General features: G+C 66.5%; 1 protein-coding gene across 3 annotated transcripts in view; it reads left to right on the top strand.

Moving 5' to 3' along the window:
* RXRA (retinoid X receptor alpha) overlaps positions 1 to 22,905 on the top strand; it is a 63,404-nt gene that overhangs the window by 5,800 nt on the left and 34,699 nt on the right. Inside the window, exon 1 of one of the 3 annotated variants that reach the window (XM_040963376.1) lies at positions 20,235 to 21,294. The exons of 1 other annotated variant lie outside the window; for it this stretch is intronic. The gene's annotated coding sequence lies outside the window, so the exon portion shown is untranslated. Of the gene's footprint in view, positions 1 to 20,234; positions 21,295 to 22,905 lie in introns of those variants that run through there. One more of the 3 variants, XM_040963378.1, reaches the window with a different exon arrangement.

The raw sequence follows: 22,905 nt of genomic DNA, 5'->3' as shown, positions 1-22,905 counted from the left end.
CTGCTTTCCGTCACATCTGCATGTCCTCTGCACACCTGTGGTACTCGCTTTCCTCACGGTGGGGCACTGTGGGGTGACTGTGCCCTATGGGGGCTTTGGCCCTGGTGTGGCGGGCACAGGCTCAGCTTCAAGGCCTCCTTAAGGGAGCACCCAGCCCTGGGGCTGTGCCATGGAGGTGTGGCCAGGGCCCTGCTCTGCTGCTATCCCCTGGGTTGGTCACAGTGGGCACCCCTGTAGCCAGTAACCGTGGCCAGCACAAGGGCTGTGGGCAGCTATCTGTAGGACAGGCCCAAGCCAGGAGGATGGGCCCAAGGAGGCTCAGGCTCCTTGGCCAGGCTGAGGCGAGCCCCGGGGTGTACAGCCGGTTGTCCACTGTGGTGTGGGTCATGCCTGGCCTCTGACCTGTATCCCTCAGGGTGGCTTGGGGCCACCACGCCCCTCCAGGTGGTAGCATCTTGCGTGCTCAGCCGGTAGGTGAAGTGGGCTCAGGACAGCTCCGGCCCCTCTGGATAGCTCTCCGCCTGGCCCTGGGCTGCTCTGCCTCCTCCGTTAGGCCTGGGGCAGTCAGGGGAGCTTCACGGAGGAGGTGAGGCTGCGCTCGGGTTTTGAAGCGTGAGGAGGAGTTGGGAAAGCTTCTCCAGGGAGTTGTGGCCCGCGCCACGGGGGCAGCAGGGTCCTCCTCGGAGGGTGTCAGGAGCGTCTCCTCCAGTTGGGTGGCTGGCGGCTGTGGTCAGCTGGTCTGGGCCTCCCATGCCGTGAGCTATTTCCGTCCCCATGCTGGCTGCCCCTGGGTTGGCTAGGCATCCCTTATCCCTTATCCGCCAGGCACCCAGAAGGCTCTAGTGTGGAGCGTGACCCATGCTGTCCCTCCCCACCCTCTTTGCTGTCACCAGCTTGGGGTGCCAGCTCCTGGCCCTTCCTGGGGGGCAGGGATCCCTGCTGGGGGCCGCCCTGGGTGTTCCCCTGCTTGAGCACTGGGCTTGTGTTGACCCCTCGGCACCCGGGAAAACAGCTTCGACTGGGCCGGAGTCCACGGGAGGTGGCGGTGCCGACCCCACCGCACCCCTGCTGCTGGACTTTCAGCCTCAGATCAAGGTCGAGGGGAGGGCGGGGCGGCTGGGGCCGCAGTCATTGGGTGCCAGGCCTCTGTGGGCCGGCCGCAGGGGCAAGGCCGGGCGGGGGAGTGGCCCTTCCAGTCACTCTGGGCCAAAGTGCAGGGCACCTGTCCCGGTGGGTCCTCTGGAGCCGGGGCCCTGGCCTGCGGCATTCACTTCCTGTCTCAGTGCCCGGCTCCTTGTTGACACACTGCCAGGAAGGTGTCGGGCAGGGTGGAGCTGGGACGGTGGTCCCGAGACCTTGGGTCTGCTCCCTCTCCCCCAGGGTTTGCTGGCTCCCACCTGCTGCCACCATGCCAGGTGCTGCACAGGCCCGGTGGCATCTGCTGGGCCAGTCGGCACTCCCTGGGGTCCGAGAGCTGGGTCTGAGCTCAGCCCTGGGAGCGTGGGTGTGGAAGTCTTTCCCGTGGCACAGGCTCCCTGTCTCTAGGGGTCTCTGGCCAACTCCCAGAGGGGAGGGAGTCCTGCTGTATATATGGGGGTCTCTGGCCAATTCCAGGAGGGCGGGGCAGTCCTGCTGTGTGTGTCTGGGCCTGGTACCATTTATGGGAGTGGGACTAGATGGGTGCCAGGCTCAGAGCTCTGGGGTCCCTTGGGCTCACTCCTCCTGCTGGGCTCTGCCACCTGCTGGCAGACATAACCTGGGCTTCCCTGGACACAGATTCTGGGGTGCGGCACGAGGAGCCGTGCCCTCTGCCCCCGCGGGCCCTGGCTCCTTCCCAGCTGGGAGGGCCTGCACGAGCTGCCACCCGCTGTGGCCTGTCCATCTGTCCGATCTGGTTCCTGCTGGCCCAGGGAGGTCGAGCCCAGCCAGGCCCTACCCTGCAGGTGGCCAGGGTGGTCCTCAGGCTTGCCACTTCCCGTGGGTGATCCCAGACCAGGCCTTGGTTTTCTTATCTGTGAAGTGGGACTGATTGCAGGCTGGGGGGGGGTGTGTGAGCTTGTAGCTGGGGCAGTTGGGTGGCCTTCCTGTCCCAGCCGGGCTGGGCTGGCAGGAGGACGTGGCGGAAGCAGAGGTCACCCTGGTGGGCAGGGGCTGGGCTTTCCGCACGGGTCACGAGGGATGCACGGGCGTTGGTCTGGAGAACTCACGCTTGGACTTAGCTATGCCCTAAGAGCCTCAGTCCCCGCTCCCTGCCCTGTGGGACCCAGCAGTGTTTGCCCTTGGGGAGCCTGGTCCCCAGCCCCTCGTGGGGTCCCTGACTGCAGCCTAAGTGACTGTCGCGTGCTGGACTCGGATGCAGGGGGGGAAGGCAGCTCGAGAACTCGTGCAGGCCCACTGGTTGCAGGCCTGCCGCAGGCGGCTGCAGGGTCTCACACCTGCGGGGTCCCGGCCAGCAGGGAAGCGGGGTAAAGGGCGAGAGGTGGGGTCAGAGCACAGGACCTGCCTAGGAGGCCAGGGCGGAGCAGCTGCAGGGGCCTGGGCTCTGGGTGTGGAGCCTGAGGGGGGTGGGCAGGGTGCCCCGGGGTGGGGTGGGGGCTAGGCTGCCAGCCTGGAGTGTGTGGGGCCACCTGGAAGTCCCTGGGGGATTTGGGGCTCAGTGCCTAGAGGAAGAGGGGGCTGTTTGTGTGCCCATGGAGGGGACACCTGGCCAGGCTGTGGGGGTGGGGACCGAGCCGTTGCCAGGCTGGGCAGGATCCTGGGGTGGGGAGGGTGGAGGAGCCCATGAAATGCGCCCCGACCGCTCCTGTGGGAGGCGGCCCTGGAGCTGGCTTCTGGGGCCCCCAGCCCTGCCCCTCTGTGGCTTGGGGCTGTCCAGGTCCGGGGGAGCCGTCGGCTTGCCACTGCCCTGGGCCCCCGAGCAGGGAAGGGTCCTGGCAAGCCGACGAGGGATTCCCCGGAAGTAACGTCCTCCCTGTTCAGCTGGGACGCTGAGCCGGAAGTGGCATGTTCTGGATCCCCGCCAGCAGCTGACCTGGCGGGAGAGGGGGTTTCTGGGACCTGGGAATGCTTCCCTCCCCAGTGCACCCTGCTCGACCCTGTGTGTCCGTGGGGACAGCTGTACCTGGGGAGGCGGTAGTGGTGTGTGTGTGTCCGTGGGGACAGCTGTACCTGGGGAGGCGGTAGCGGGGTGTGTGTGTCTGCTTACTGTAGCTTAGTCTGTTTCTATTGGCCAGCTTGCCCGGGCTGCTGAGTGGGCAGGTGTCTGGGACACGGAGCTTGTCCAGCTCGCCGTGGCTGCCTTGTCTTGGGTTGCAGTTTGTGTCTGCTGTGGGTCCCAACAGGGCAGCATCTTCCAGGTCACTGAGTCCCAGTGAGGTGACAGCCGCTGGTGGTCCTCTGGAGAGGCTGTGCCCGGGCGCAGGGCTGCCGTGCCCGGCAGCCTCTCGTTTGAAGCCACTCCGTACTGCTCAGGCTCCTGGACACGGGTCTGCGGCACGGCAGGTCCGGGCAGGGGCTTGGGGGCCCAGGGCGACCCCCTGAGCTTGAAAGTCGCCAAGGCTCCGGCAGTAGCCCGCCCCTGCCTCCCTCCCCTGCTGGCCCTTCTGCCCTGCTTGGCCAATGCCCAGCCTGCGTCCCGCTTGCTCCTTGCCTCCCCTCCCTCAGGTCTGAGAACAACGGGGTGATTGTTGTTACCTCCGTCGGTCCGCGGCTGCTGGCCTCTGGCGGCCTTCGCGTGGGCACCTGGCTGGTGCCTGGTGTCTGGGCAGCGTGGGAAGAGCCACTCACCTGGGGTCGGCCCCAGCACTCGGCCCCCTCCATGCCTTGTGCGCAGGCGCTCTCTGGCCACGGACGCATGGTGGAGAGTTCGTGCTGCGCTCCTGCTCCCTGCTTGGCTGTCAGGGCCACACTTTCCTAACTGCCCTGCCCTCTGCCCACCAGGGCACCTGCAGCCAGAGCCACGTGTATGAAGGTAAGGGCAGGTGTATGCCAGTGGCCAGGGCTCTGAGCTGGAGTGCGCATGTGCGCGCTCGGTCCGGTGGGAGCCCGCGTTTCTGCATCACTGCCTTGCAACACGTGCCTGCCCATCTGAGCCTGGCTCCGCCGTTAGCCCAGGACCCTGCAGGAGAAGTCATGCCATGACTGCTGGCCGTGGAGCAGTGTGGTCACTCGGGCAGGCCCAGCCCTGTGTGTGCCGGGGGCAGCGCTCCAGCGGGTCAGGGGCAGGTGGGGTTATGAGAAGCCGTGCAAGGCCCCCGTGGCAGGCGTGGAGCCTGTGACAGGCCAGGGAGGATGAGGATGCTGATGCGTGGGGAGAGGCTAGGGGCCGGGGGCGCCGGGTCACCCTGTGACGTCAGTGCTGGGGGACAGGAGTGTTTTGGGTGTTGGGGAGGGAGGGAGGGGCACCTGAAGTCTCACCGTGAGCCGTGGGGACTTGCACCTGCCTCCCACCCCGATGCCGCCAGCCAGGGCTGTGGCAGGCATCGCTAATCTACCGCCACAGCCCGGTTCCCTCCCAGCAGGTGCCAGGGACAGTCCAGCGTCCAGGAGTGCCGAGCGGTGTCTTGACCTGGAGTCCCACACACTTGTGGGTGGGCTGGCAGCTTGGATGTGGCCTGCCCCTAGGACCCCTGGCTGCTGTATGGTTTGACGCCAAGAGCAAGGGGTCTGTCTGCTGTGAGGGTCTGTGTCCCCAGGAGACCTAGCCAGGCTGAGCCAGGGTCTGGAGCGCAAACGAGGCCGACTAGAACCCGGACAGGCTCCTGGGGAAGGGATAGGAAGGGAAGCTTCCGCGCATTGTGTGGGCGAGGAAGTGCAGGTTTGAGAGTTGTGTGGCGGCCTGCGGGGACAGGCTGCTCCGTGGCTGCTCCGTGGCTGCTCCGTGGCTGCTCCGCGGCTGCTCCGTGGCTGCTCCACGGCTGCTTTGTGGCTGCTCCGCGGCTGTCAGGCCAAGCCTGGAAGTGGAGGGGCCGTGCGAAGGCAGTGGGCGCAGGCCTGGGTGGCAGCCCCAGCCACGCAGGTCTGTGGGAGGGGTGCTCTGAGCTGTGTGCACCCCACATACCTGCTCCCCGGGAGTGTGCCTTGCTCCGTGCCCACTGCAGGAGGCTGAGGCCGGAGGGGTGCAGCTCCTGGTCCCTGCGCAGTGTTGGTGGCCGCGCGGAGGCGGGGGCGCCTGGAGCATGGCCCGCTTCCTACACCGGCAGCCAGCACTGGCTGCAGTGACTTTCTGTTTGTTTCCTATTTTTACTTCCCTGTTGGCTCTTTTTAGCAACTCTTGGGTTGGAGGGGCCCCGCCCTTGGGCCCAGGCCCGGGACCTCTGAGAAGCTGAGTGTGTGCATGTGTGCATGTGTGGGCGTGCTTGGTGTGTGCACACACACGTGTGTGTGAGAGATGGGGTGAGCGGCAGCACAGAGCGCAGCTTAAGCAGCTCCTGGACTTGTTTTCTCTCTCCGACATGCTGTCCTCGGGGTCCCGGCCTGGAAGGGCTATGCCAGGAGGCGAACCAGTCTCCCCTCCTCCCCTCCCCTGGTCGAGGGGGTGTGTGTGCCCTGGGCAGGGGCCACGGTGGACTTGGATAAATAAACCCTCAGTGTCTGCCGGGCCTGGCTGGGCAGACGCTGGGAAGAGCAGAGCCCGGCCACGGTGCTGGGGGCTGTGCGAAGCCCCCTCCCGTGTGCTGCCTGTGTGGAGTGGTCTGCGGGCTGTGCGAAGCCCCCTCCTGTGTGCTGGCCTGTGTGGAGTGGTCTGCGGGCTGTGCGAAGCCCCCTCCCGTGTGCTGCCTGTGTGGAATGGTCTGCGGGCTGTGCGAAGCCCCCTCCTGTGTGCTGGCCTGTGTGGAGTGGTCTGCGGGCTGTGCGAAGCCCCCTCCCGTGTGCTGGCCTGTGTGGAGTGGTCTGCGGGCTGTGCGAAGCCCCCTCCCGTGTGCTGGCCTGTGTGGAGTGGTCTGCGGGCTGTGCGAAGCCCCCTCCCGTGTGCTGGCCTGTGTGGAGTGGTCTGGGGGCTGTGCGAAGCCCCCTCCCGTGTGCTGGCCTGTGTGGAATGGTCTGGGGGCTGTTGTCCCCACCCCCACGTGAGCGATGTGTGGGGCGTGGGCATTGGTGGTACTCAGTGTGGTGATGAGGTCAGGAAACTAGATCCTACAACCTTCCTAGCATGTGGGGCCGTCCTGGGCCAGGACGCTTGGCCTGGGGGAGGTGGAAGGGGACCCCAAGGCCGCGTGCGTCTCTGAGAGTTCATCTTACTGTGGATCCTGTGGAGCTGTGGCTGGGACCCCCTGGACTTCAGCCCTCCCCTGAGGGCTGAAAAGTCACTTGTGGGGTACCTGGGGGGCCGGGGAGGGACTGTCCATCAAGTTGTGCACTGGGTGGGAGGGGGCCCTTCCTGTGGGCCCTGGGAGGAAGCGCGTCCCAGGCACTTTCAGGGGCAGCTGGTTCCGGAACCATCCGGGGCCCCCGGGATTTCCCAGGCCAGGATGGGAGCCTGGGTGCTGTCTTCACCACGGGCCTGGGGGGCATAAGTGCCTTGTCCCCTGGGGTGAGTGGCCAGGTTGATTCCTCTGCAGCCGCAGGTGGCCCCAGGCGCCCCCCTGCCTTCCCTTCAGGACCTTCCATGGTTGTGGGAAGCCGTGTTCTCGTCCCAGTACCCACCATCTGGGTGCTGGCCTGGACTCCCCCCTCACTGCCCCTTGCAGCCTCAGAGAGGTGGGCACAGCCTGGCAGCCGTCCCAGCCGTGCTGGGCTCGGCCCGAGGTCCCTGGCGGCTGTGCCATGTGGTTCTCACCACTCAGCCTTCGTACCTGCCTGCTGCCTCCTCCCCCCGCCCCCACCCTGCAGGCCTGGCCCTGTGGGGGAGGTGGGGGTGCTGTGTGTGCCCTGGCTGGAGGGCAGAGTGGGTGCGCACCTGAGGCTCTGCACCCCATCCTGGGTCCTGACTCAGCAGCTGTCGAGTGGGGGACACAGGGATCTTTTAGCACAGCTGTACCCCAACGGGCTGAGTCAGAACACACAGTTCCTGCATGGGGTGGGGCCAGGGAACCTGGGGGCTGGCTTTTGGGGACCTCACTCCCTCGCTACTCCCTGGCACTGCTTTGGGGCTCCTTGGGTTCCAGCTCTGTGGTCTTGGGATGGCCTTGTTCTACTTCTGGGCCCCAGAACCCTGTGCCGCTTCCTACAGGAGGCCCTCCTGGGTTTGATTCCCCTGCAGCATCTGTGTCTGTGTGCTTTCTGTCCCATCACGCCAGTGGCAGCAGTGAGAGCCTATGCCAGCCTCAGTGATGTGTGCCATGGCCCATGGCAGTGTTAGGCAGTGGATGAGGAGCTGGGCAGGAGCCCGGAAGCCCCCAGAGTGGACTCGGCTGCATGGGCAGGAGAGAGCCAGGGTCAGCACCCCGAGGCCCACGGCTAGACCTGCTGCGTGGACGGCAGATCCAGCCAGCCTGGCAGCGCCTGCTCTGCCAGGACCCCGACGGGAGGTAAGCAGGTGGGAGTGGACGTGCTGGGGCGGGGCAGTGCCCGCGGCTTTCTGCTGGCCGCTGTGGGTGCCGGCTCCCTCAGGAGGGTAGCCGAGGGTGCACGTGCCCTGGGGACTTTTCCTGCTCCTTGCCCCCGTTGGCGGCTGTTGTTGGGGCATCTGGTGGATGAGCAGGGACCATGATGACGGTCAGTCCACCCCAGGTGACCGTGGCCCAGCCACCTGCCTGCAGTCTGCTGGGGGATTTGTGCGGTGGCTGAGCTCGGCTGGACACCAGGCTGGAGCTGGAGGCTCTCCCTGGCGCTGGCCGCCGTCTGTGGGTGAGGCACGAGGGAAGGTGCTCAAGCCCGGTCAGTCACCGCGGAATCTGGGTCAACTCCCGCCCACAGCAGGCCGGGCAGTGATGGTGCTGCCTCCTCCTACGGGAAGCCCTCCTTGGTTCTTCCATTGGGGGGTCCAGGTGCTTGGTATGTGTGTGTTTGTTTCACTAATTTACAAGGCGGAGTTAGAGAGAGAGGCAGCTTCCATCCTCTGGTTCACTTCCCAGATGGCTGAAGCCAGGAGCCAGGAGCTTCCTCCGGGTTTCCCAGTGGGTGCAGACGCCCAAGCACTGGGACCGTCTTCTGTTGCTTTTCCCAGGTGGACTGGAAGTGCAGCAGCCGGGACTAGAACCAGTGCCCATGTGGGGTGTCAGCATTGCAGGGAACAGCTTAACGTGCTAGGCCACAGCTCTGGTCCCGACGTGTGTGTGGTCTGTCTTGCAGGAGCTGTGTCTGGAGTGGGGGGCAGCAGCCGGGATGGGGAGGCAGGGCGGTTCTCGGTACCAAGGGCTGGGGTGTCAGGGACCACACAGAGCCCCCCGCAGGAGAGCACCAGGCTTCCTCGTCCTGTGCGGCTGGCCCCGCCCCCGTTGCCTGCTCGATCTGGGAGGTGGGGTGGCAGCTCAGGCCCTGGCACCCATGCGCCGTCCCCACCCGCTCCCCCTTGAGCACAGGCGCAGCCCCCTGGCCCGGCTCTGGACCTGCCACCCCCTCCCCTGCATGCTTTTGCGTTGGGGCAGTGTTCCTCTGGCCACTGCCCCTTTGGTGCTCACTTGGCCGTCAGCCCCCCAAGAGGCCTCCCTGTGGCCACTGGTGACAGTGACCTTGCTCCAACTGGGCACCGCCACCTGCTTGGCCTGCTTGTCCCTTCTGAGCAGCCGGCACGCCCGGGGAGTGGCTTTGTTCCTGGTCTGCTCATGGGCCCCGGGGCCTGGGGCTCTGGGAGTGTAGTGGGTGACGGGGTGCACCCAGGGGCTGAGCCCATGTTGGGGAGTTGCAGCCACAGAGGGCTCCTCTGTGGGCTGTGGGTACTGAGGCAGCAGAGGTGGGGAAGGGGGCCGCGGAGCTCGGCCAAGGCGCTCCTGTCCCTCACCTTTCCCATCTCACAGAGGAGAAGGCTGAGGCTGCAGGTGGGGGTGCCCGAGGCGGGGCTGGGTGGGCTTGGGGAGAGCCGCGTCTCCCTGGGTGGGTGGGAGCGGGTGTGGGAACCTGGTGCCCGCGCGGGGATGGCATGGGGCTGCCGTGAGAGGTCGGGCAGGGAAAGGGTTACGGCGTCGAGGCATGTAATCATGTTTCTAATTTTCTCGTGTGATTTAATAAAAATGTAAATGACCGGGCGGACAGCTCGGCCGGCGCGGCGCGGACCGAGATGGATGGCGGGTGCACTCGCTAGCCGTCTTTGTCTCTGCTCCTGCGCCAGGGACGGGCTCCACACCCCTCCGTCCTGATGGGGAGCTGGGGCGTCCGGGTGTGTGCCCGGGAGCGGCCCTGGGTGGCCTGGCTGGGCTAGGAGGACCTGAGGCCCGGCTCCATGACGGCGCAGTCCCAGGTACGTGGCTGGGCCGTGAGCCACAGTGGGCAGGGCTGGCTTCCTCGCGTGATGTGCAAGCGGAGTTGTGGGTGTGGGAGAACCTTCCAGCATGGGAGAACCCTGGGGGGCAGTGTGTGTGTAGAGGCCCCCTGCGGTGACCTGCCCAGAGCTGGGGTAGAGTGTGGCAGCGTGCTATGACATGGGGCAGGCCCAGGCTACGCTGGTGGTGCTGGGCAGCCCCCAGGGAAGGAGTGTGGCTGTGTGTGGGGGCAGTGCCTGGCAGGTGCTGGCTGTTGGTGAGACCAGGGCCGAGGGACAGCCCCTGGCCTTGGGGACAGCAGGTGGATTTGGGTTTATGGTTGAAGCCTCAAGCCTCATTGGGGTCTGGGGGACCAGGAGCTGGGGCCCGGAGTGGGAGTATGCTGGCCAGGCTGGGCAAGGCCGCTTGGGGCTGGACGGGCAGTGGCTGCTGTGCCGAGCTTTGGAACTTCAGGGTCTGTGGCCACAGCTCGCCTAGAAGGTTCCAGGTGCAGTATTTCGGCAGCATGGCCTAGGGTGTGACAGCCAGGAGTGTGTGGTGGGCTTCGGGGTTGTAGGGTGTGGTGAAGGTCTTGTCACTTCCTGTGAGCCCAGAGGGCTGCTGGGCCCTGCCGCAGGTACAAGGCTGGTCATGCGTGGACTGTTGACCTGTGCGGATGGAGGTGGCCGGGGCAGGGGCTGTCTTGTTCAGGTGCTGCGCTGCCCCCATAGCCACTGGATGTCCGCTGAGGTGGAGGGGCAGCGGCTGCCTGGTGCGTCCTGACCTCCGCCTCCCGCTCGGGGTCTGGCCAGCTGTGGCCTCTCCTGTCAGGCTTGGTCAGAGGTGTCGGATGGCCTCTGGGTGTGAGCCCCATGGTGCCTGCAGGACGCAGCGGGCGGCGCGCCTCCCGGGATGTTCCCCGGGGAGCGGGCAGGCCACCCCAGCCTCTCAGCGAATACCAGCTGTGTCCTGTGCGAGTGGAAGCTGGCACGCTGCCAGCGGGCGGGGCGGCTCCGCCAGGGGGGCGGGCTGTTGAGACCTAGTTCTGTCACCGGCGATGAAGGTGTTGATGGGCAGTGCTGGCAAGGAGGGTGTCAGGGCTCCCGGTGGGCGTGCTGCCAGCCCCGCTGGGGCCCATGTGAGGGGTGTGGCCAGGCAGTCGCCAGGGTCCTGTCTCCCTTGCCCCCTGAACCCGCACAGTGCCCGGAACCCTGTGGGGTCTGTAGCTCTGGGTAGGGCAGGGCTGTGTGGTGGTGGGCGGACGTTCAGAGGGACCCAGGGGGACAGACGGGGCTGGGTTGGGGCTGGAGGCCGATGGGTGCCGTTGTGTGTGCTGAGCCTGGATGTGAAGCTGGTGAGGGTGCTGAGGGGGCAGTGTGCCCTGGGTGCTGGTGTGCAGCAGCGTGTGTGTGCACGGGTGCTGCGAGGGTATCGGCTGGACACGGGCAGTGGTTGGGGTCTTCAGGTCTGTTTGCCGGCCGGTGCACCTGCTGGGGAGGCTGGCTTGGGGGGGTGGAGGGAGAGATGGGCTGCGGGCAGTTCCTCTGTGCAGGCGCTGCTGGGACCGCCAGAACATACTGCTGCTTCGTGTCTCTGCCCAGGCTTGGGTCAGGGAGGGCACACCACCAGATGGCCAGCCTGGCGCATCTGCCTGCTTGTCAGGAGTCGCTGCGCTGGCCACAGCCTGTGATTGAACGGCTTGGCCGAGCTGGCTGAGCAGCTGGTCAGTGTCAGACCCCCACGGCAGGGTGTGCCCAAGCTGCCTCCCTGCCTGGCACCTGCACGCCACTCCCAGCGAGCCCCTGCTGCTCGGGCCTGTCGGTGGTCAGGGTCCCATGGGGGGCTGCTGCTGTGTTGGCACCAGCTGGGCTGGGGCCGGGGGTCCCAGGCCAGGCAGGGTGTGTACTTCATCGCTCTGGGGTCTCCCCTGAGGACCCCATCCCCCCAGACTTGGAGCCTTCCCCGCTCTGGGAGGGGCAGGGAGCCCGCGCCATGGGACACAGCCTGCTCTCGGCCTGTGAATATTTCAGCAGGATTAAAAATTGAAGGGAGGTGGAGACAGGGCCGGTCGGAGGGTTTTCTTGCCGGAGCTGTGCGGGTGGTCGCGTGACAGCCCCCGTGCGGTCCTCGGGGAAGCTGGGGTGCAATCATTAGTCCGTGCCCGTGAGCAAGTTTTTAACTGTCTTGCTGAGAGGTGAGTGGCACGGAGGCCATGCATGCGGCAGCTGTGCCCGGGCTGGGGGCCGTGTGTGTGCTCTGTGCATGTGTGCTGGTGGCCCAGTGGACATTCAGGGGCCTGTCGAGGGCATGGGTGCAGTGACTGAGCTGTAGGAGGGGGGTCCCGCAGGGGGGCTGGGCCTGGGCCTAGTGGGGGCTCTGACAGATGTGTGGAAACCTGGAGGAGGGGCTCCCGGGAGCTAGCGGGGTGCTGAGAAACAGGCCGTAGGGGTGCCTCGGGGGACACTGCAGGGACATGGATGGGCCGCACTTCCTGCCTGCCTGGGAGTGAGAACCTCACAGCAAGCCCCCAGATGGGCGGCACGGAGGCTGGCAAGGCTGCCAGCGGGCGGGGCAGCCTCAGGCGGGCAGCAAACCCTGCGGCCGAGGGACCTCCCGGCCTGTCGCCCGCGGGCCCTGGCGTTTGTTTTCCTTTGGTGGAGCTGTGTGTAGCCAGTGCCCGGCTGGCTTGGCCTGCAGCCTGCCCCCTTGGGAGGTGCGCAGCCCCGCCTCTGGGTGCCTCCTTGGCCACACCCCCGGGCGCTGGGGCTGTGGGCAGCAGGGTCCTCTCTGCAGCGGGAAGGGACCCCGCAGCTGGGACTCGGAAGCATGAGGAAAACACCGGAGTTGTTCCTTGGAGAGCAGCCAGGGCTGACCCCCTGCTGCCAGCTCAGCTCGGGAGGCAGTTTTCCTAAATGGGCAGGCAGCGCTGTTAGTCCCCTGCCTGGCACCCACACCAGCCCACCTGCAGGTGGAATTTCTGACTGGCCTTGGTTGTAGGAGGCCCTGGGCCAGCCCGCTGGACAGAGGGGACCCAGCTGGCATGTGTGTGCACACATGTCCGCAGCCACAGGCGTTGTCGGGTGAAGTCTCAGGGCCCAGGGCTTGCCACGGGAGGAGCCGAAAGCTTCCCCAGGTCCCCGTGGGGCACGGCTGGAGTGGCCGAGCCTCTGGCGGATGCTGGGCCCCGCTCACGGGCAGGACGTGCTGCAGCAGCCGGCGCGCTGTGTTTGAGGGGAGTGTGCCTGAGGATGCGACCGAGTGGGGAGCTGGACAACTGCCAGGCTGCTCGCCGGGCTCGGGGAGCCCCAGGGGCAGCTGGCAGCACACCTGGGCTGAGCTGGGCTCCACAGGCAACAGGGCACGCATGCTGCCTCCCAGGCCGGAAGCTGGGGTGCCTGGGGTGGGCTGTGGGCCGCTGAGGTCAAGGTGGGACAGCTGGGCAAGCAGGGCGCTCCGGCTGGCTGCCCATCACACATTGTGAGGACTACAGGGGGAATGGGTGGGCAGGGTGCAGGCGACGCTGTCTTCATGCCAGCGGCTCACCTCGTGTCACTCTTCCCACTCATGTTGCGTGAGGCCACGTCTGTCCCTGGCTTGACTCCCACGTTCCCAGCCAGCTCCTCGGCTCATCTGTCCTGCGGGTGAGACCTGCCAGTGTTAAGTGGCGAAACGAGCGACAGCCCCACGGTGGCATGTCCATGGCTCGGGGTTCTCGCCTTGGCTGGAGCCTGGAAGCTCCCGGACCACACTCCCGCACAGCCATGGAGCCCCAGAAGGTTCTGGGGGAGCTGCTGGGCCCCTTCCTGCAGCTGCTTCTGTGGGCCACCTGCCTTGGGCAAAAAATCTTCGTGTCTCTCTTGCTGGTGTGCCCTCAGCTGCCCAGGCCAGTGTTGTACAGGTCCCTAGAGTCCTCCCCTGCGAGTGGGTGCCCACAGACTCTAGTGGGCAGGGGGATGGAAGAGCCAAGAGGCTACTGAGGTCTGTGGGGCTCCCTCTCTCGTCTGCACCCCCGGCACCTCCAGACAGGCTTCCGGTGGGCTGGCCCTGGCTTCCCGTGTGCCCGGCTCCACTCTGCCTCCCCTGCTTGTGAGGACGGTCACAGGGCTCAGGGCAGGGTGTGTGTGGGAGAGGGGGCCATGTCCACTCTGCAAGAAGTGGAAATCCCAGGCATCTGGGCCCCTGTGCTGGGGGCCCTGTGTGGGCACTGCCCTGGGGTGGGGCCCGTGGTGGGTGCTCCTGGGTCTGCCCACCTGGGCTGTCTCCCCACCTTACATTCCTGGGGCGTGCAGAGGTGTGGCTGGACGGTGCTGCCCTGTGGCCTTGCAGGTGCTGGGGTCCCAGGGAGATGGGGCGCTGTGCAGTCAAGTTTCTGCAGGTGGTGCTGGGACCAGCGCCATCCTGGCCCTCCTGCGGCAGGCAGTCGGGACCCCCCCATTCGGGACCCCCACCCCCTGCCACCGCCTGCAGGTGCTGGAAAGCTTCCTGCGCCACCCTCTTCCCGCCCCCCTCTTCCCGCCCCCCTCTGGTCCCCGGCTGGGGGTCAGACTGGGGGTGGGGGAGCTGGGACTGAGGGAGTGGGCTGCTGGGGCAGCCGGCCTGGGGCAGGTAGCTGGCTTGGCCCAGTGAGTCCCTGCCGGGCGCCAGGTGCTCACGCTGCCTTCCTGTCAGGCGGTTTCTGGCCCTGCTGGAGGGTGTGACATGCACGGTTGGTGACACACGTGGGGAAGGGCACTTTCCCAGCCTTCCTCTCCCCTTCCCCCTTGGGGGGCCTGCCTAGCTGCCGGCCCCCCCTGGCTCTCATGTGGCGAGGCCATCTCGCTCTGCCTCCCTCCCGCCCCGTGGGAGCGAGCCCACGGCGTCCCGGTGCTCAGCTCCCATGCAGGGTGCCCCAGGGAAACAGGCCCCCGAGGAGCGAAGACACCAAGGGGCAGCAAACAGAACCCTGCCCAGCCCAACGCCCGGGCCTCCTTATCTGTGTCGCCACCGCCTGCCGATGAGGTGGGCAGATAATGGCCCAGCGGTGCGGCTGGGCTGTCAGTCGGGTTTGCCTCCCCCGGCGGGCTCCTCTGCAAAGGCTGGCCGAGGGTGGGTGGGTGCAGGGGGCGGGGAGGGGCAGCCGATCACGTCTGGTCCCTCTCCTGCGCCTGGGTTTCCTCCTGCAGCGTGGTGTGGGGGTGTAGAGGGCAGGGACGGGGGTGTGGAGCCACAGCAGGTGTACTTTTCTTGGTCGGGAGTCAGGTTTCTGCTCCGCTGGAACCTTCTGGAAGGCACTGTGTGCCCTCTGGGCCCAGCCTGTGTTCTGAAGTGGAGTGCTAAGCTGAAGCCTGCGTCTTCATCACTTGGCCCTGGCGACCTTCCACCTGCCTTAACTCACACCCAGGGGCACGGACAGGGGTAGGGGGTGGGAGAAGATCCTATCCCGGGTCCTGGGCGCTGCAGTCAGGTTGTGCGAGGAGGCGGGGCCTGCCCTTGCAGCCTGGGGCCTGGGAGTGGCTTACAGCCAGACAGCCACTATTTCACTGGCTCCTTCCCAGCACCTGCTCCAGGCCCAGCAAGGAGCCCAGCTGGCCTGGTGGATGAGCCTCTGAACTGGGCTGCAGGCCACTCACAGGACGTGGGTAGCTGCAGTCCAGGCTGACGGGCGCCTCCCACATCCTGGGGCAGGGTGGAGCTGGCAGGAAGGCTTCCTGGAGGAGGGGTCGGCCCCGAGGGCCCAGGCAGGGGTGTGTGCCTGTAGAAGCAGCGCAGCGTCGGGTCCGAGGTGGTCCTGGGAGTCTGGCGCTGGGCAGCAGTGGGAGTGACTGCAGGAGCCAGCAGGGTCGCATCTGAGGGGCCTCCCAGCACCAGGGGCCTCATCCTCTGTGTGTGTGTGGAGCCTGGTCCAGCCAAGCTGTGCAGCCCAGGCTGTCCCTCGCTGGTGCATGGCAGGCCTGGGCCAGGCTGGGCAGGGCTGGAAGGGTTCTCCCCAGGGTTGGGTTTGGGGAGGGGCTGCAGCTGTGGGCTTGCAGCCCTCGGTGGGCTGCAGGGACCGGCTGAGCCCACCTGCAGCTCCACCAGGCAGGCCTGGTGATGCCGCTTTGGTGTGCTGGGGCTAACTGCGTGGCAGTAACTGCTAATCAATTAATGGCTGTGAACCTGTCGTCCTACCCCCCGCCCCCCAACCTTCACCCTCCAGTGCTCCTGCCTCGGCCCAACAGGGAACTCTCACCCGGCTCTTAGGGTGCTGGGTCAGGTTGGGGGTGCTGCAGGGCTGGCACCTGAGCCCCCCAATTAGAGGGTCTGAAGGCTGGGGAAGCAGAGGCCCTGCCCTCTGCAACCCCTAGAGCCTGGGTCTGCTCCAGGCTCAGGTCAGTGGGTCAGCGTGGGGTCTCTGGCTCTTCCGTGGCTGGCTGTGTGCCAGGCAGATGGGGAAGGAACCCCTGTTCTGGGGGCTTCTCTCTCTCCAGTGGTTGGCCTGGTAGAGACGGATGTGCTCTGGAGGGTCCTGGCCTTACGTGAGGACCCTGCTTTCTGCCTGGGGCAGGGGCCAGGGGCATGGGTGTGGGGTTGGGCCTGGGACCTGCTGTCTGAGCTGGTGACTGTACCCGCAGCCTGGCAGGAAGCAGCTGTTCCCTCCCAGGGTCCGTCCCTGCTGCTGGTCACCGGCTGTGCTGTGACGGCGAGCGCCAGACCCCGCAGCCTCATGGAAAGCAGGGTTCTGGGTTCAAGTGCATGGTCTGCTGTGTGCCTGAGCCGTGGCTGGCGTTAGTGGAGGACGTGGAGGGAGGCTGCTTAAACCATGTACGTACCTCTTCTGGGGTCCCCACTGGGGTCCCCGCTGCCAGCGCTGTGATCACGGGCCGAAGCCAGGCACCTCTCAGGCCTCAGGACCCCTTGGCCATCTGCTGCAAGGATTTTCCAGAAAATAGAACCCCATTCTCAAGCTCTGGGGTTGCTGTGTGTCAGGGGTGGCCCCAGGTGGGTGGGTCAGGGCCCTGGGCACCCCAGGTGGGCGGGTCAGGGCCTAGGCACCCCAGGTGGGCGGGTCAGGGCCCCGGGCACCCCAGGTGGGCGGATCAGGGCCTGGGCACCCCAGGTGGCCGGGTCAGGGCCCCGGGCACCCCAGGTGGGCGGGTCAGGCCCTGGGTACCCTGGCGGAGTCGTGGGGTGGGCCTGGCCAAGTGCACGTGTCTGGCCTGGGTGGGAGTACCCCCATGTGTGCCTTGAGCTGGGAGGCCCCCTTCCCCGGCCGGCACGGTCAGGCTGGGTCTGCCCACGCGCCCTGCCACCTGACTCACCCAACCCCAACCGTGACCACTGTACCAGTCTATTCATAACTGGTTCTGGAACTTTCTCCCCTTTAGGCGCTGGGTAGGGTGCCAGAGGGAACTCGGAGGGCCTGCTCACAGGTGAGCGAGGGGCGCCTCCTGTCACCTCCTGCCGGCCCGCCTGGCCCCAGACCGTGCACGGCACACATAGGGAGAGGGGCCTGGGTGTGCGGGCTGTCGGGGAGGTCTGCCTTGGCCAGGACACTCAGGACCCAGCCTGGTTCCTTCCTGTCCTTCTCTGGCCTGCGGGGACATGTGTGGGCGGAGGTGGTGGCGGCAGGAAGACGGGGTGGCAGCTGTGGCCGTAGGCGCTTGTGAGTACTGGTCAGTAGGACTTCGGTTTGGCCCATGCTGGCACCTGCCGTGGGTAGCCCATGGGTGTTTCCTGCAGTCACTTGCGTGTCCTGATTGACCAAGGCTCAGGAACTCCCAAGAGTCCACGGTTGGGGGTAGGCGGTGGCTTCCAGGGCTGCTGGGCCAAGTGAGTGGGCAGAGGCAGAAAGTTCTGGAGTGGGAGCTCCGGGCCCGAGTGCCGTGGCCTCCCTTCTGATCTGACCTGGTCTACCTGCTCCGTTTGCTCAGTGGAGAGAGCGCCGTGCCCTTGGGTGCCAATCCGCATGGACCGGCTGAGTCCCTGGTGCCTCCTCAGCTGAGGGTGAGCCTTGGCTGGGCAGGGCCTTCTCCTGCCCTCGGCTCGGCCCTGCCAGCGGTGCTCTGAGCTGGGCAGCGTGGCCCGTGGGCCTGGTGGGGGAGACCCCCCAGCTGCCCCACATCCCTGGGAGCACCGATTACAGTTGTGGAAATGCAGACTCTCACAGGCCCCTGCAGAGCTCTGGCCTCCCCCCGTCAGGGGCTCGGGGTGCTCCAGGGGCATGGGGGACCTGCTGCTTGGCCAGCCCAGCCACTGTACTCTGGGGTCCCGTCCGATGGTCACGGCTCTGAGACCCTCAAAAGCAGGGACCTCCTCTCTGTAACAGGAAATGAGGCTGGGGCCTCTGTGAGTGGGAGGTGGGTGAACTGGGCAGGCGGGCGGTGGGCTGTGCGTTTGGCCCTGTGCAGGCCTCTGGGGACCCCCCCAAGTGCCCCAGCTGGAAGCCCCTTCTCCCGTTGGGGGCAGGAGTGCCTGGCCGGCGTGGGCAGGATTGGCAGGCAGGGCCGCCTGTGACAGCAGCGTGCCTGTGGCCTGCCTTGGTGGTCTTGCTGCTGGCAGGACAGGCCGGGCTGAGCTGGGGGCTGGACCTGTGTGTGTGGGGAGCAGTGTTGTGGGTGGCCAGGCTAGGCAGCGGCAGGGTGCGGTGGGGAGTGGCTTGCTGGGGTTCTGGCCCAGGAGGGCAGGGGAGTGGGCCAGAAGGCACTCTCCCTTCGCTCGCTGCCCCCACCCACTGGCCTGCTCTGTGTTGGAGCCCTGGCCTCTGCCAGGGACTGGGGGTGTCCTCAAGTGGCCACCCTCGTGCTTTGTCTTTTGGAGATAGGTAACCCTCAGTGATGGGCTTGGGGCCCAGCGCACTCGCCAGGCGTGTGCCAGGCCTGTCCAGTGTGGGTGCTGCCTGGTGGGAGGTGGGGTGCGGCCTCGGCCCCTGCCCCTGCCTGGCTGGCTGCCCGTTCGCTCCGGCTCCAGCAGGCCCTGGCGTGGGTGCGGGAGCTCACGTGATCCTGGCTTCTCCAGCTGGCGCTGGCTGCTTCTGTCTCCTACTGGCGGCCACATCTGGAATGCGTTACCTCGGGGTGTCGCAGCCGCAGAAGCTCCTGGCCCGGGAGGAAGGGGCCCCCTCCGCCGGCGTCACCCGCAGCCTTCAGCTGCCCTGGGCTGCCTTGTCCCCCGTGGGCTGGCGTAGGGAGGGACAGGGAGGAAGTGGTGCCCGTTTGCCCCCGCAGGAGGAGCTGGGTGGGGCTGGAGACTGGGCCTGGGGCCAGCCTGGCCTGCCTGCCTCCTTTTGCTTTGCAGTGGGAAGGACCTATCTGGCTGTGCCCAGGGCTCCTTGCTTGGCTGGATCCCCAGACTACGGGGTCCTCCCTGTAGTACAGACACACAGGGACGGGAACCTGTGTGGACAGAGGGACAGGGGTCGGAACGTTCTAGAAGTGTACCTTGGCTCCTGCTGGGAGGGCCTGTGTGTTTGCAAGGCCAGCCCTTGTCGCCGTCCTCATGCCCTGCCTGTGGCCAGCGCCAGGCTTTCGGGCTGCCTGACTTCCGCTCCTGGGAGGCTGGCCGTGCTGGGCGTGGACGCAGCTTGCAGCCCACGTGGGAGCAGCCACGCCCCAGCTCCTTGTGGGTCCATGTGGGAAGGGGGCTTCTGGGGGCAGGTCTGTGACGTGTCCATCCTGTGTTCTCTTCTTGGGGCCCAGCAGAGTGGGAGGTGGCACTCGGGAACAGGATTGGAGCCCAGTCAGGGGCTGAATGTGTATATGGTCCGTGCCGGCCGGGGCTCAGCCTGCCCGTCTGTGCAATGGGACAGGAGCTGCTGGCACCGACCGAGGCACAGGGCGACTTGGCGCCTTTAGCTCCCGCTCCGCCCCTGGTTTGTTGCAGAGCTGCGAGGGGTGGCGCCTGAGGTGCCAGGCAGCTCCTCCTCCTCCTCGGGCTTCCTCTCCCTCCCTGGGCCTCCACCCAGGGCCCGCCCAGCCTGTCGCTGGCAGCTGCAGCTGGTTCCCCGGGCCTTGGGCCCAGCAGCAGGTTTGTGCTGACGCTGCAGGCGCTGCTGATGAAGCTAACAGTTCTCGGAGCTCCCCGCAGACAGCCTGAGATGCTATCAGGCCGGCTGGAGAGATGCCACGCCACACCACGCCACGCCACGCCACGCCCCTGTCCTAGCAGCTTGTCACTTAGCAAACACTGCTGGTTCCATCTTCTCTAGCTTAGCTGGGGCACTTGGCCTTCTAGGTCCCCATGGAGCCCACAGGCAGCCCCTGCCTTCCCGGGGACCCTCCCTGGCCTTGCGTGGGTGGGGGACGGGGCTACCGTGGTGAGCTGTGACACCCATGGTTGCCTGGTTCTCTGGAGGTGCCAGGTGGTTCTTCCCACCGAGTTATGGTGGGGGCAGGGGCCCTATCTCTGTAAGCCCTGGAGAGATCTGAGGATGAGTGGGCAGATGTGGATATAAGGCTGTGAACCCCCACTTCCCCGAGAGGGTCAGCAGCTCCGGCACTGTGACAGCTGCAGCCAGGACCCCACGTACTGAGGCTGGGTGGGCGGCCTCCTGTGCTCGGGGCCTCCCTGCACTGCCAGGTGGCCGAGTGGCTCCCCCGTGGGCTCCAGGGACTCGGGGAGCCAGGTAGGTGTGTTGTTGGGAGAACAGGATAAAACCCAAGTTTATTTTGCTGCATTTAAAAAATTGTCCCAGTGTGTGTGTGCTCTGTGAAGAGTCGTGTGTGTGTGCGAACAGTGCCGGGTGCCACACCTCCCCGGGCCTCTCGAGCCCTTGGAGGGGCCTGTGCATGGCGGGGAGTGCCCAGTGAGGGGCTTGCGTCCCACTGGCCCGCTCGCTCGCACCCCAGCTGGGAGTGTAAATGGGGGAGAGCCCTGCAGTGGCTGTCGCAGCCTCAGCCCGGCAGGTGCCGTGGGCTGGACTTGTGGCCCTTGGCCGCCGTGGCTTGGGAGGCTCAGCTCGGGGCTGCGGCTGCACTTTGGGTACAGCAGCCACCCCCGTGAGCCCCACCTGTGCTGGCCTGTCCCCGAGGGTCAGGTGCAGGGAGGGCGCGTGCCTGTGTCTCGCCAGCCATCCTTCCTGGATGCTGCTCGGGCGTGTTGAAACTCGGCTGTGACACAGCCGCAGTGTTGAAACAAGTGTGTGTGCATTTCCCAACATCCTGCCGGCCCGTCACAGGACTGGGTGTCGGCCCCGTGACGTCAGGGCAGGGTCCTCTGTGCTACCTGCTCCTGGTGGCTTCCCCATGGACAGAGGGGCAAGTGAAGGCTCGGTGAGGGTTGAGGCATGGGACGTGAACCCCAGGCCTCCGAGTGCGAGGGGCGGGAAGGGAGGCCAGGGGCCCAGGCCTGGCTGTGACGCATGGCCCTCGCGAGGGTGGTCTAGGGTCCGGCTTTGCTGCCAGCTCCGCAGCATGAACTGCTTCCTGGAGCTCTGTGAGGGAGAAGGTGGGATGAAGGGCCGGCCAGGTGTGAGCAGCCTGTGACAGTGGCCCTGGCGGCCAGGCTGGCTGCCGGGTCGTGCAATTGTGGCCTTAGCCTGGGGCGGGGGTTGGGGGCGGCGTGATGTGGGTCTCCCCACACCAGGCGCGTGTTCCTGGGAGGAAGCTGAGGTTCAAAGCTGCCCAGGACCTTCCTGGGGACAGCAAGGACGCTGCCCCGACCAGGACTCTGCCCTCCCGTCCAGGAGCAGCTGGACATGCCCACACCATGTGACCTCGGTCAGGGCCTGTGCTTTGCGCTGTCCTAGGGGCAGAGCTGGGCGGCCAGGTCCAGAGCCTGGGTGAGAAGATGTTGCAGGGAGCCGGAGAGGGGTTCAAGGCCCGTCCCCTCACCGGCTGGGTGCAGGCCCGTGAACCCTAGGAAACACGTGATGAGGCCCTGCATGGGCGTCAGTGTCGGCGAAGAAGGGTACACCAGTGTTCTGGACGAGGAAGCCGGACCCCGAGGGGACCGGGGCGGGTCTGGGCCCTGCAGCCAGGCGGCCACTGCACCCTGGTTTCTGGTAAGGTGGCTGGAGGAGGCTGTGGGTTACAGATGGCACCAGAAGGGGCAGGGCAGTGGGCATGATATGAGCTCGGTGGCCATGCGATCATGCGAGGTGTTACGGTTGGCACCCGCCTCGGGAGCAGCTTAGCTCCTCCAGGTCCTGAGGACCTCGTGCCAACCCATTTCCCAGATGAGAGCACCATGGGGCCGCTGTGGATGTCAGCCTGGAGGTCAGGTGGCTGGGGCAGCGTGCCCTTGCGGTCTGTGCATCTGCCAGCTATGCAGCAAAGGAATAGGGGAGCCTCTTGGTGGCCCCTTGGCCTTGGGAAGGGGCTGGCCGGATGACTCGGGACCAGGTGTCCCTGCGAAGGTCTGGCTCCGCGATGGGACGCGGTGGGCCCCTTGGCTGTGTCCAGGCTTCCCGTGAGGCGGCAGCCGAAGGTGCCGTCTCCTCTCAGGGGCCGAGGAAGTTCCCCCGGGGGAGGTTGAGTCTGACGCTGCGGCCCCACCCAGCTGTAAGTAGTGCTGCCAGAACTGGCACCAGGGTGCTCACCTCGGGCACCTGTGCCTCAGGTGGAGCGTGGCCAGGGCTGAGGATGGGTGAGGAAAGACCTGCCTTTTGTTCTCCATCCACTTCTGCAGTGCTGTGGTGCCCAGCTGGCTGGGTGGGGGAGTGAAGCTGTGGCTCCCAGGTGGCCAGAGGACGCCCCCTCCCCCTCTGGGCCTCCTGGCCCTGCAGGTGCTGGCTGGTGGGGGAATCCCCCTGCCAGGTGGCTGGGGGGTGCTGCCCTCCCACCCCCAGGCTCCTGGCCCTGCAGGAGCCGGCTGTCATGGCTGTTCTGTCCCTTCTCTGCTGTGACCGGAGCAGGTGCAGCTCCTTGGTGTCCCTGCTGTGCTGGAGGAGGCCAGAGACTCATAGCGGCCGCATTCCTCGGAGGTACCTCCTCCAAAGAGGAAGTTGAGGCACAGAGAGGCGGCCCGAGTTGCTTGTACTTGTCCAGCCCTGGACTGGCGTCCGGCCCTGGAGTCTCCTTGGAACTGGGTCTTCACTGTCCCTTCACCTGCCCACCGTCACCCCTCCCCCGTGGCTGTATTTGGCACCTGCTCTGTGCCAGGCCTAGGGTCGGCTCTGCATGCAGGGCTCCTCAAAATGTGGTGGGCTTAGGCAGGTGGGTAGACCGAGACCACCCCAGGTGAGAGCCTATGAGGGGCTTCCTGCAGGTGGTGCATCTGGGGCCGGGAAGCCTGGGGGAATTCCAGAGATGGTTCAAGGCTGGCACCAGGGTCTAGCCTGTTTCTGGAATGACCCCAGGGTGGGACAGAGAGTGGGCAGGGGTGCCAGAGAGCATACGTCAGCGTGGGGTGGGCCTGGCAGGGAGGTGGCTGCAGCCTCCTGGCCAGGCACTCTAGGAACCATTTCTGTCGCTGACACCCCAGGGGTTTGGGAGATGGGTGTTGGCAGGACTGCTGGTCTGGCTGTCCCAGTCCCAGCTGAGAGTCGGGCCTGGCAGCTGGCAGAAGTCTCCAGCAGGCCCTGGCCCCATGTGAGCCCTGTCCCCATCTGGGTTACCAGGGCCTCGATGACACCCTGGGCCTTGGAGCCAGGGTGGCCGTGCCGGATCCACTG

This window comes from Ochotona curzoniae, unplaced genomic scaffold (assembly GCF_017591425.1).
Source record: "Ochotona curzoniae isolate NIBS_2020 unplaced genomic scaffold, NIBS_Ocur_1.0 scaffold_3208, whole genome shotgun sequence".
In the NCBI taxonomy this organism is placed as follows: domain Eukaryota; kingdom Metazoa; phylum Chordata; class Mammalia; order Lagomorpha; family Ochotonidae; genus Ochotona; species Ochotona curzoniae.
This window is presented reverse-complemented; position numbering and strand designations above follow the sequence as displayed.